The 13125-nt window shown below is 35.2% G+C and overlaps 1 pseudogene; it reads left to right on the top strand.

The window, feature by feature from the left end:
* Positions 1-9843: 9843 nt before the first annotated feature.
* Positions 9844-12021, top strand: LOC113079381 (malate dehydrogenase, cytoplasmic-like; annotated as a pseudogene).
* The last annotated feature ends 1104 nt before the right edge of the window (positions 12022-13125 follow it).

Genomic DNA, 13125 nt, shown 5'->3' with positions numbered 1-13125 from the left:
ATTTACTTTCTTTAATGTCCCTGCCATCATTCATCCCCTGACGTTTTGCGGTTTGGCCCCTTGACAAGGATGCGTGGAAGGAGAAGACCTCGGAACGTTTCGAGCCTCCGAAAGGTCAGGAGAATGTTGCAGACTTCACAGCAGCTCATCACGGATAGTCTGCAGGACGCTGTCACAAAAAAATGACAACCTGTCAATCCAGAAAGGCAAACGTTGACATGGTGGCCAGTGCACAGCACACACCTGCCCTTCCTCTCGTGCTTTTCCCTCACTCTCTTCTTTTCTTCAGGGAGACATCCAAAATGATCGACCTCATTTAGACCTCTCAAAGTTATTTCTCCATCAGACCACACAGAGGACAAAAATCACAGAGAGTTTTTTATGAAACTTAAAAGTAATAATAATAAAATGATAAAGTTAATGATATAATAATAATAATAATATAATTAATAATAATGATCAAATATATCTAAAATAATTTGATTAAATTCAAAATGTACCATTTAATTCAGTCTGTATGTATAAATATACTTTTGTCATGCAAAAATATAATATAATATACTTTTTAATATAATTAAAATGTTATATATAATTTCTGTCACTGAAAAGAACTGAAAAAAAAACTTTCTAAACGTTTTCAACATATGCCATTTCGCCAAACAAAAAGATAGTCCCACCCCAAACCCAGGCCATTGGTGGAGCAAATGTTGCTGTGTCAGGCTGGTCGTGATGTATAAAAAAAGAAAAAAGCACAGCTTGTTTGATTAGTACCAATGCACAATTCACACAGACTGCGCTGACAATCGAAGAACTACTTGCAATGAAATGTTATCTTTTTCTCCAGGTGTTTTTGGCATTCTGGATAAGAGTCTTGCCCTCTTTCTGACCCCTAAAGCCATCACTGCTGACAGAGACGAGACACAAAGTTATTTTCAATTTAAAACAAATGTCGGCTTTTCCAGGGTAACCTCTGACCTTTGAAGTTGAGCATCATCATGTGAGTCTGTGACTGGTTGAGGAGGTACAGAGAGAGCAGGCGGAACAGGAATTCTGGGTTGGACTCGGAATGCCGAATTCTCCAGCACCTGGAGCGGTTCCATCTGACAAGCAGCCAGAGGGATCAGCCATGCATGCACAAAACACATAGGCCCAAGTGCCCCTCTACAAACAAACACAATAACTTTGATTCTAATGGGATGCCCACTCCATGTTAAACCAAGTTCACACACTCCCTGCTATTCTGTCCACGGCTCCTGCATGTTGTATTTGAATGATAGTGAACACATACATGTCTCTCCTCTTCCTCTTTATATAGGGAAATCCTCAAACGCAGGCGGCTGGCCGCAGGGAAGTGGACACAATAGCAGGGAAGTGCACTGTTGTGTCAAGCCCTGTCTTGTCAGATCCAATATCAGCTTTCCCAAACAGGGGCCTTCAGGGTCGGAATCAGACCTCAGAGAGTTTTCAGCAGCAGTTGAAGTATTAAAATGTTCCTTAGAGAGCTCGTATTTCAGACATCATCTTCTTCTGACAAACTAAAGGCGGTTCTCACCAATCATTTGTGTGACTAAGAGCCAGTGCTGATGACGTGGACTAAATATTTCATGAGAATGTGTCAAGCATCTGCTGCAAATTACAGCACTCTAATGACGTGAGATCTGTGTATTTAAAGAACAGCATTAGTGCTAATGTTTGTATGTTTCTCAGTGACACAACATCACTATTTATTCCCAGAAAACACGTGTAGAGTCTAACAACTAAATTCTTAATTCTGTATTTTTCAAAGGAAAAAATTCTACACATCCTTAAAACAAGGTTAATTTTTCTGACAAGTAAAACCTTTTTTTTTTTTTTTTACAGACATATACAATTTAAACATTTTCTAATGATTTACTCTTATGCTCACAAAGACAGCATTTATTTGATCTTAACACTGTGAAAAAATGTTCAGCAGCCATTCCTCCAGGCTTGAGTGTCACATGATCCTTCAGAAATAATTCTGATACAGTATGTTGATTTGGTTCTCATTTATTTATTTATATGCAGCTTAATATTTTTGAGGAAACCATGATATAAAAACATTTCAGGTTTTTGATGAATAGAAAACATTTATTTGAAATATAATCAATTTAATGCATCTTTGCAGAATAAAAGTATTAGTCTATTTCAATTTTTTTTTTGAACAGTGCAAGTATATATTGTCATGAAAACACTTAAAATATAGGAAAAAAAAAACTTTTTTTATACATTTTATACACACATGAAAGTGCTGCCAAAAATAGTTATTCACCATATTGGTAACTTTGTTTGTTCAAAATTTTGTCATGGCAAGTAAAAATCCCTGAAGCATTGTTACTTTTCAACTTCTGGTTTAAGAGTTTCAAAGGCGAACAGACCATTGTTTTGTAGCATTAACTTGTCAACTCCTATACAGCCAGGCACTGTCTATACAAACAGAAAAGAGACATTTGAGCTTAACACTTCAACACTGCTAAATAAGCAAAAACTTTGATGGTTATATTTTTTTGCACTAAAAGAAGGTCAAGATTAAGCAAACACTGAAAATGTCTAAACTGTTTGCACTTGACTATCATGTAGATAGATTTTTTTGTCTGACAAATGACACCGGACTCACCCCAAACCATACAAACACACACACACACACAGACACACAGACAAACAAAAACACAGCTGCATACATGTATGAAAGCTTTTTTTGAAGGATCCAACCAGCCCGTCAATACAGACCAGAGACTGTGGTTGGTGTGACAACGCTATCTCAGCTAACATCTGTACGGTAACTTAGGTCTCAAAAACTACAGGCCTAATCCCTACACTGACTGACAAGAGACGCTAACATAAAAACAAACCTCAAACTCAGGAGCCGGTCCAGGATGCCCACTGTCCTTTTGTTTCTCCATTTCTCAGCATTGTGCAAGAGAGTGTGAAGGCCAGAACTGCCTGTCCAGTTTAAGGGATTTGAATTAATGCTAAATGTTTTGATGCTGGACAGCTACAAAAAAACAACAACAACAGAGGCCGACTTGAACAGCCCTCTGATCCCCAAAGCAATGATTCACACTTTAGATGAGTGCAGTGGATGTGTAGGACTCTAAGAAGAGCATTGTTCAAGCAAGCAAGCAACCAAACACCAAAAAAAGACATGAGCCAGAGAGCAATGCACAATGAAACACTAATGTGGCTCTTGTGTGGCCCATCAGCTCCCTCCACTGCAATGAAGAGGGAACTACAATATATGAGAGTCATTTCATCAAGTGCCACTTCACCAGTCTTATCAGTTAATCACAATGTGACCTAGATTAATCTGTTTTAAGAACTGTTATTTAACATGCATCAATTTACATATACAATGCATATATTATATATACATAAATAAATATTATAAATTGTCACATTAAGAAACTAAAATACAAGATGACAATTACCTTTTTGTATTTTTCAAAATCAACATTTTAAGTTAAAATTAACACGTGTTAATTAACACTTTTGAAATATTTAATTAATAAATTAATAATGTTAGTTAATATTTGTTAACGAGAGTTCTTGCTTAATTATATGCAGAACACAACAAAACCTGCTTGACACTTAAGTTTATCTAGCCATATAATAATATATTAAAATATTTGATCAAATATTTTTATGAAAAGAGATTTTTATTTTTAGTTAATTGTTTTGCTAATAGCAAAGGCTGTCATATACATATGTGTATGGGTTTGTGTATGAACACATAAAAAAACAAAACATAATTAACAATTTAACAAAACATCATGTATAACGTAAAATATATTTTTTAAATGTATATTTCATCTCATTTTATTTTACATTATTGTTGCGTAAACAACAAATGTACCCTTATGCTAAGGAAAAGGCACATTATCCGTGCTGTCAAATTAAGGGCTTAGATTTCAAAATGGAAATCTCATGGAAAGACAGGTGATTGACAGGTGGAGGGAGGGGCTGCTTTATAAGCAGGTGAAGTGTGAGTGTGGCTGCCAGACATGGGAAAGTTTGAGGCTGACAGAGTGTGTAGTTGACAGGCATGGGGAAGTCTGAGGTTGAAAAAGCCTTCAAGAGTAAATATTCCTGAGGGCTTTGTTGTTGAAGCTAAATCATAAAGCACTTAGAATGATCACGAGCCAGCAGAACCCAGCTGTACATTTGTGAAATAATCTGACAACTTGAAATGTGTCTGTCTTTAAAACCCCTAAAGGAGGAGAAACTAAATAACACTATCTTAATTGCTTCCAATCAGGTTTCAACTACCTTGAACTAAATGTAGTGCCTTCAAAATCCAAACAAGCATGAGTTAAATGAGAGAAATCAACATGAAACCATTCATTGATTCAAAGATTCAAACTCTTTTAGGTGCTTCTTGTTTATTATTTGCTTGCATTTATGTTTGTTATAGAAATCATGCAAAACTAGTGCTGCACTGACACCTAACGTTCATAATACATATCAGCCAAATAATCTTAAATAATAGCAAGAAATAAGCTCATGAGAATGCAAGTAAACATCTAAAAGATGGACATCAGAGTTCTCACGTAACTTAGCATCATATTATCAAGATGGATTTTGCTAACAGACAATGGAAAAGAGATCATAGTCATCTGGTAAAGGGTTTTAGTGAGTCACTGACAGACAGTACCAGATCACTAACAGATACAACCACCTTTGAATAAAGCAGATCAGGCACGTGCACAGGTAGGGCTCAACCTGTGCAGAACACATGCCCTTTTTGCCCTTACACTCCGAAGTGCCCTTTTTTTGGTGTTTTTTTTTTTTTTTTTTTTTTTTTTTTTTTTATCAACGCTATTGGTCACCCTTTACGTCTGTCTGTCTGTTTTACAAATATTTAGCAAATGAAAGTTCTATAAACGAGCTTGTGTAAATCTTATTCGTTCCTCAAGCTGTCATTAAGCTGATAACTCCGCCCCCTCTATATTCATTGAATCAACACGCAGTACAGTAGACAACAACTGAGCTGAACAAAGTTTTGCGAAGGGTAAATAAATGTCTTGTTGTTTGAATAAGTACTACTAAACACAATGTCTATAAAGGCTCATATTTTATTTATTTGATGTCTGACTGACTGACTGAGACACGTGGGTAAACATTCTTTTACTGTCTATGGTGGGAAGTAGCCTGAGAGTGAGGGCTAACATTTGCCATCTAGTCATAGCCAATACATAGCCAACACTTAAATAGCCTGTGCATACAGTAGCATTTCATCTTTTATAAAATGCGATTTTGGCCAAATGCATTTTACCACAGGAAAAACTGAGCGCTCCGTCTATATAGCTACAAAAACTAGTTTGTAACCTGTAGATGAAAATGTAATGTGATGCCGGCAGCGGCAGGCGACGTCGCCGTTTTAATGACGGACAAAAAAAATCACATTTGCACACATTCGCTGGTCAAAAACTGTATATTGATATATAATACAACAACATATAATTTGTTTTTACCATCGGAAAATCATAACAGGTGCGCCCCCTCGCTGTTTCGTACTGGAACTTACACAAAGCGACGAGTGATCCTCGTCACCTAGATAACATATTTCTAAGAAATTTCTTCTTTGATTTATGATTGCTGATACAATTAATTTATTAACATTTAGGCTAATCATGTTATGGTATACTCTCTGTATACTCTCTGTATAAAATGTTATAAAACATGGTTTTACTACAGTAATGTAGTAGTAACTAAAATAAAATTACAGAAGATCACTGAAATCTTTATATTTTATCATGCAGAATGTAATTCATGATTCATTCCAAGGCTTCATTTATTTGATCCAAAATACAGCAAAAACAGTAATATTGTGTAATATTTTTTACAATTTTTTTTAAATAACTGTTTTCTATTTGAATATATTTAAAAATGTAATTTATTTTTGTGATCAAAGCTGAATTTTCAGCATCATTACTCCAGTTCAGTACTCTTTAGTGTCACATGATGCTTCAGAAATGCTTTTCACTGCAACTGTACTTTTCAAACTATTTTTATTATTTTTTATTTTTTCATTGCTGGCTTATTTTAAGGAAAGTGTAGTAAATAAGAGACCTTCAAGAGACCAACTTCCCTGGTCCACCACAGTATCAAATTTTTGCCAGGTAGCCGGATACATGTTGGATATGTTATAGTAACGGTATGGCTATAGTTTCTTATAATCTGGAATTGAGTTGGACATAATTACTTAAATTATATTTCAAAAAAGTTTGTCAAAAATACTTGACTCATTGCTCACCTTCCCCTCTTCAATGTCATTCATAATCATGTTAACCAAATAATACAAATAAGCTTATAAAACCAAACAGAATAGCTAAAAAAGAGAATATATATAATTGATATAAAAAAGGGAGGGGGGTGCCCTTTTTCAGTTTCAGCACATGCCCCTCAAAAGGTCTGTGCACGGCCCTGAAGCAGATCATTGTGATATAGAGGTCCTAAACAATTCAGAAACAAAAATAAGGGTATGTGAATCTTAATCCAATCAACAAGAATTAAAAAAATGTCCACGTATTACACAATACTTGGCACTTTCATGGTGCTATAATGCCAGTTCTGTCATTACTACCGTGGTTGAACACACAAAAAAACATCAACATGTATGGAGCAGTGATACCATTCAGTGAATTTAGGTGCCATGACCTTGCTGAAACCAACTGTACATGGGTAAAAAATGCCACTGCACAGAAAATGAAAAAAATGCCACAGATATGCTCCATAGTTATCTTACGTTTTATGCACACTGCGTTCAAAAGTTTTAGATCAATAACATTTTACTATTGTTTTTTTATGTCTCCTATGCTCACCAAGGCTGCATACATTTGATAAAAAATACAGAAAACAAACCCACATTATTTTATTTAAAAAATATTTATTTTGTGTGTGGAAATTGCATCCTTGCTGAATAAATGTTGTTAATTGACTTTTAAATGTATTTCATAATATTCAGATAATTGGCACAGGTATGGATAGAATATACATTAAATAAATAAAAAGTCAAATATATCTCACTTCACAGTCCAAAAAGTTATGTAGCTCGTCTGATATATAATGAAAGAGTTTACGCTCTCTCACCCAAACAAAATGTATATATATTTATAAAAAAAAATTGGGGGGGGGGGGGGGGGGTTCACTCTTTTCTTTGCTCACTCAGGCACTGAAAATATAACACACCTCACAGTGCATCTCTCTATTCAGAGGCATAGTTTGATGAGGTCAGAGAGTGCAGATGTTCTCAAATCCCTCACAGGTATTATTCTGGTTTTCCATCTCTGCACAGACCATGCATATCCTCATGTCTCCAGGTACAGCATGTATATAAGACACAATAACAAACATTTCCAGATGAACAATAGAGGTACGCAAAATCTGTGAAAAACAGCACAGAAAGCAGCTAAAGTCACTAGAGCATGAATTGATAGAGGTGCAGTGAATCAGGGACACCATCTGAAACATGACAGCTGAGACATGACTTTTTAAAACACAAAGAGATGTCTGAAATCTGTTAATCTGAACTTAGAGTACTGAATAACCTTTGGCTCAAATATCAATAAAATGAATAACAATAAAAAAACATAATAATTGATAATAATTAGTGCTTCAAAAAATCCCCTGCTTTTTATAGGGTACAAAACAAAAATGTAGGCGGTTGATCAGACTTAATGCTGCTTCATCTTTTATTTATAATTTAATTTGACTGATTATATTTTCATTTTAAATAGCTTGACATGGAAAGAGTTAACTAATGTCTAGCACAGATTAAGGTCTGTAACGGGGGCCTGCTGAAGCAGGTCTGGATTATTCTAGAATTTCAGTCTTCACAGTGTGCAATGTGATACTGTGCTATTAAAGTTTTTCAAAACTGTATTCACTGGTGTGACAATCCTGTCATGGTTAAGAGCAAAGGTTATATGATTTAAAGGTTAAACACATTTTCCAAAGCAATCTTATACATTAATTGCATATTATATATTAATGCCAATGTGTAAATAATCAAATTTATTTTAATTATTTAATTGTTGATACCTATTATTTAATTATATTTTATTCAACATTAGTAGCTACTACAATATCTCTTGTCCATTAGCGTAATGTAAAATTACTACAGTATCTGACAATTTTTTTTTATTTCAGAATTTTAAAAAAATATGTTTTAAATAGTGTAGGTGTATCACACTCAACTTTTCTTCACAGAAAAAGAAAGGTGTTATTAAACACCAGTCTCACAATACACAGTGTGAATGAAAGAGCCTGAGGGAATGAGAAAGAAAGAGAAATTTTTAACAATCTTATAAAATATCCTGTATATGATATTCTATTACAAATATAATTGAGTGGAGAAAACTATATCCAGCAACCTGAATGCAATTGTTAAACAATTAAAAAGCACTAATAAACTGAAAGCTTGAAATCTCCTCTGTTTTGTGTGTGTGTGTGTGTGTGTGTGTGTGTGTGTGTTTGGAGTTATTCTATGAACTTCTCATGAGGAAGCAACATTATCCTCATAAGGTTTGTAATGAGCCTGTAATGAGTTCATGTAAAATGCAGTAGGAAGATCATCTGTCTCATCCAGAGCAAAAGTCCTTACAGCACTGAACTGATACAGAGGCCCTATATCACCCTCTCAACATACGAGACAGCGAAATACATCCATCATAAGATATACTATGTGTCAATGGATAGGGTCAGGCTGCTTTTGACTGTATTTTCTGAAAGAGTTAAGCTTGCATATCAATTTCATAAATGACTTTGTTAGTACTAGACTTTGAATAAACTGACAATTCTCCTAACTGAAAATACTTTTTAGAATGCGGAAATATGGTCTCATAAATTTGTATAAATAGGTTAAGTGGGGATATAAGGTATAACAGTTCTGATAACCTTAGTTTCTGATTCATATGTCATATTTATATCACTGTCCTTGTTAAAGTCACAAACTAACAGATCATAATAATGAGTATGTACTATTGATGACACAGACCACATGTCCAGTAGGCTTATAATCTATTCCAAACCCTCGTGAAATCATCTTTACTCCTAAAACCACAAGCCAGTATATAATTCGGTACAAGCTGACAACAGGGAACCCTATCCGGCCAGCTGAACCTGTCCAAGAAGGTGGAAGAAGAAATCTGACGCCGTTAAATTTCGATTTTCCGGGTGATACAAGAGAGAGAGAAAATTCTACTTAAACCACCCATTGTTTTGCGCTGTACAACTACATTAAATTTACCATACAAATGGAGGATGATATGGGAAGGTTGACAGTATGTGACATGTCAAGTGCATGGAACCAGCAACCAAACATTCTGGAGGCCACACAACCAAAAATTCTGGAGGCCCATACTGTATGGGAAATATAAAAACAAACAAGGTGAAATGCATATTTAATTTATATTTGCATAATGTCTTTATATTAATGACATTCATATTTTTCTTTCCTACATATTTTTATTTGAATAAATGCATATTTTAATTATTTTATATTTACATACATTTAAATACTTAATTTAAACCATACATTTATTTTACAATTATTATTTCACAAATTCACATTTAATGAAAGATTTGTTTAAAATTAACACACTATTACAATAGCTGATATATTAAAATATTTTTTTTGTTTGATGTTTTCATAACACAATGTATTTAATTAATTTATATATAAAAACCAGTCAGTCAGTCTTTCACATTACACAAGTTCTTTATTTCTGAGTTTCTTCTAAAAACCCTTCTTGGTGTGTTATCTTGTGACTCCCTGATGTTGCTGTTGTTGTTTACCCTCCATCAATTTTAATGCCACTGTCTGTGCCTTTTGTTGCAGAGGTCATCCCCACCGATAAAGCTGATGTTGCATTCAAGGATTTGGATGTTGCCATCCTGGTGGGCTCCATGCCAAGAAGAGAGGGTATGGAGAGAAAAGACCTCCTGAAGGCAAACGTCACCATCTCTAAGTCCCGGGGGAGGCGCTTGACAAGTATGCAAAGAAAACAGTCAAGGTGAATAACAGGCCAATGACCTTGGCCTAATTAAAAGCAAGTATAATGAAGTGAAGCAAATATGTTTTTAATGTTTTAAAGGCAATACAATTTAATTAGCAGGTTCTAGTTGTTGGTAACCCAGCCAACACTAACTGTCTGATTCCTGCCCCATCCATCCCCAAAGGTAATTTCTCCTGTCTGATGCGTCTGGATCACAACAGGGCTTGCTTTCAGGTAAAACACCCCTTTGCTGGATGGCCCACTATAATGAAACACAATGCAAAGAGGTGAAATGGTTCAATCTATGGCCAAATTTTACACTACCTTGTAACACACAATGTGTCCTCTAGGTGGCAATGTGTTGTGGCATTTTAGCAAAAAGTGTGAAGAATATGGTCATCTGGGGAAATCATTCATCTACACAATACCCTGACATCCACCACTGCAAGGTGAATGTGCAGGGGAAGGACGTGACTGTAAGTGCTGTCTGCTGTGTCTTCGTCTTCCTGTAGAGGTCACTGTTGGCCTATTTACTATGCCACACTACTGCAAAGGTGAAACCTTGTTTATTAGCATTCATGTGTATGACAATAATTATTAAGATATATAGGTCTGCTGTAGAAACATTATTAATATGCTTTGCATATGACTAGTGATGAGTGATATGAACATAATTTTTCCTGTGGTTATTCCACTCTTCCCCTCTGTTTCTCAGACAGAGCAGCAGCCTGGTGCTGCAGTCATTAAAGCCAGGAAGCTCTCCAGTGCCGTGTCAGCCGTCAAGGCCATCTGTGACCACATGAGAGACATCTGGACAGGCCCTACTGAGGTCAACGTTTTAGGGGTTCTTCACAATTCACAAAGACATTGGTTTTAGACTGTTCTGAGACCAATATCACTTTTCTGTATTAGTTAAAATATCCATTGTTTTCTCGGGTAGATCAGTGGTTCTTCAGTAAAATCAATAGTTACTGATGGGGGGAAAAGATGATTTAGGTTTATATCTTTATTTTGCATTATAATTTTCTATTACATTTTTTAATTTATCAACAATAATGTATTAATTGTATAATATCAATGTATTAATTTTAAAGTAATTAATTTAATATTTAAGTATTTTATAAACTTAGCCATTTAATTGCTGAGGCCCCCCGGATGAGTTGAGAAGAGCTTCTGTAGATATTTTATTGCATCAAGTGTGGAGGAATCCCTTATCAGATTTCTACTCGAATATTGTACATTCAAGCCAATTTTGACGAACGGAGGCTTGAAGTAAAATAAAGAACACTGAAGACACTAGGCAAAAAAGATGCCCTAGACTGGTGAAACAGTTCACTAATTAAAATGTCCTGAAGAAGCATGTTGGGACTCCATGTAACTGAAAACCCAAGGAATATGAAATAGAAATGAACAATTACTGTGTAATAACATAATTTGTTCATACATTTTTTTTTTTTATCCACACATAAACACCATTAAGTATTAATACAAGTAATTTTATGTGCAATATGATGATTGCATAATACGAAAGGATTGCTAATGAATGTTGCCATACTGTACACAAGGCAAAAACTTTATTTGGACTGATGCTGTACAGATTTATGACGAACTGCTCATTTGTTTTGAACTGCTTATGTGTTTATTTTATAGGGTGAGTTCTTCTCTATGGGTGTCTATTCCACTGGAAACCCTTATGGAGTTCCTGAGGAGGACCTTATTTACTCATTCCCTGTTTCAATTAAGGTTTGTCATGAAGCATTCCCCAAATATATGCCTGATATCTGTTCCTTAAACTCAAAATACTGAGATTAAATTCACATTTACATCTATTTATCAAGCTCAACTAAAGTAAGAAGGATTTTATCCACCACTGTAAGATATTGGTCTTTTTCTTCAAGATAAGACCTAGAAGATTGTAGATGGCCTGGCCATCAATTATTTCTCAAGAGCAAAGATGGAGGCAACAGCAGTTGAATTAGTGTAGGAAAGAGACACTGCTGTCTCCTGAGGACACTGCTGTCTCTTTCCTGGGTGTGTGACTAGAACGCCAACTGTCCACACCTCTCAGAAAACTTCAGAAGCACATTTGTAAAACACTCCAGAAAATCTTTTTCTTCCCCTGAAACTGTTACACAAACATTTCCTAAACATTTTCAGTTGGATTTTGGCTGAGATTTCAGAATTATAATGTAGTCTAGTTGTTTAACATGGATTTCCTTATTTGTTTTTGGTTTTTCACTAGAGCACAGCTGTCATGTAAAGAAAATAAAAAGTATAAAACAAGATAGTAATTGTTTCTAGACTGCCCTTTCCAATCCAGTACTAATTAAAGGATGACCAAAGCCTGGAAAGGGCTCATGGATTAGGTCTTTCTGTGTCATTGTCCAGACTGAAATTTCACCTTTTACATGTCTGACAGAAGTTTATCAGAAATGATACAGGAATGTTTCATATTTTAATTCGAGTGCTTTGGCAGTGTGGTTGCTGTAACAGATGTTTATCTGTAGAAAAAAAAAAAGTAAAAAAAAGGCAGAAAAATGGATTCTTGAATTTATTATTATGAGACATACTGAAAACTGTACATATCCTGTAACATTACATGCCCTATACGAAAGAGTGCTGTCCTGCAAGGTCATTGGTGTGAGGTTGTAGACGTGGCTTTGTCGCCTGTGTTGCCAAATCTAGATAGAAAAAAAACCCAAGATTTGCGATGTCTTTTCAATAATAATATATCTACAAATTAAATTTACTTTTTTACTAGACACCTGGCCCTTAGTTAATAAATAACGACACGTATTTGGAAAGTAGAAAATATTTAATAATTACTCGGGTATGGGGTGTCGGTTGCTGTTTTTGGTAGACAATGTTGTGGTAAGTAATTGTACTAAAAAAAAAATTGTACTAGAAGTCCCAAATAAACGTGTGAATTCTGCGAATACTGTAACAAATCGCAACCCACCACATCTTTTATTCGTAAGGGATTTTGTTAAATGACAATCCTCACGTAAATTACAAGAGGACATGGCAACACTGCTCTCCGACTGCAGTAGGCTAAGCCAATGAGAAGAGCCGCTCTGAAATACAGTTCTCTGACTGGTTACAGACAGTTTAC

Source organism: Carassius auratus, unplaced genomic scaffold (assembly GCF_003368295.1).
Source record: "Carassius auratus strain Wakin unplaced genomic scaffold, ASM336829v1 scaf_tig00027861, whole genome shotgun sequence".
NCBI lineage: Eukaryota > Metazoa > Chordata > Actinopteri > Cypriniformes > Cyprinidae > Carassius > Carassius auratus.
Note: the sequence above shows the minus strand (reverse complement) of the source record. Positions and strands in the feature narration are given on the sequence as shown.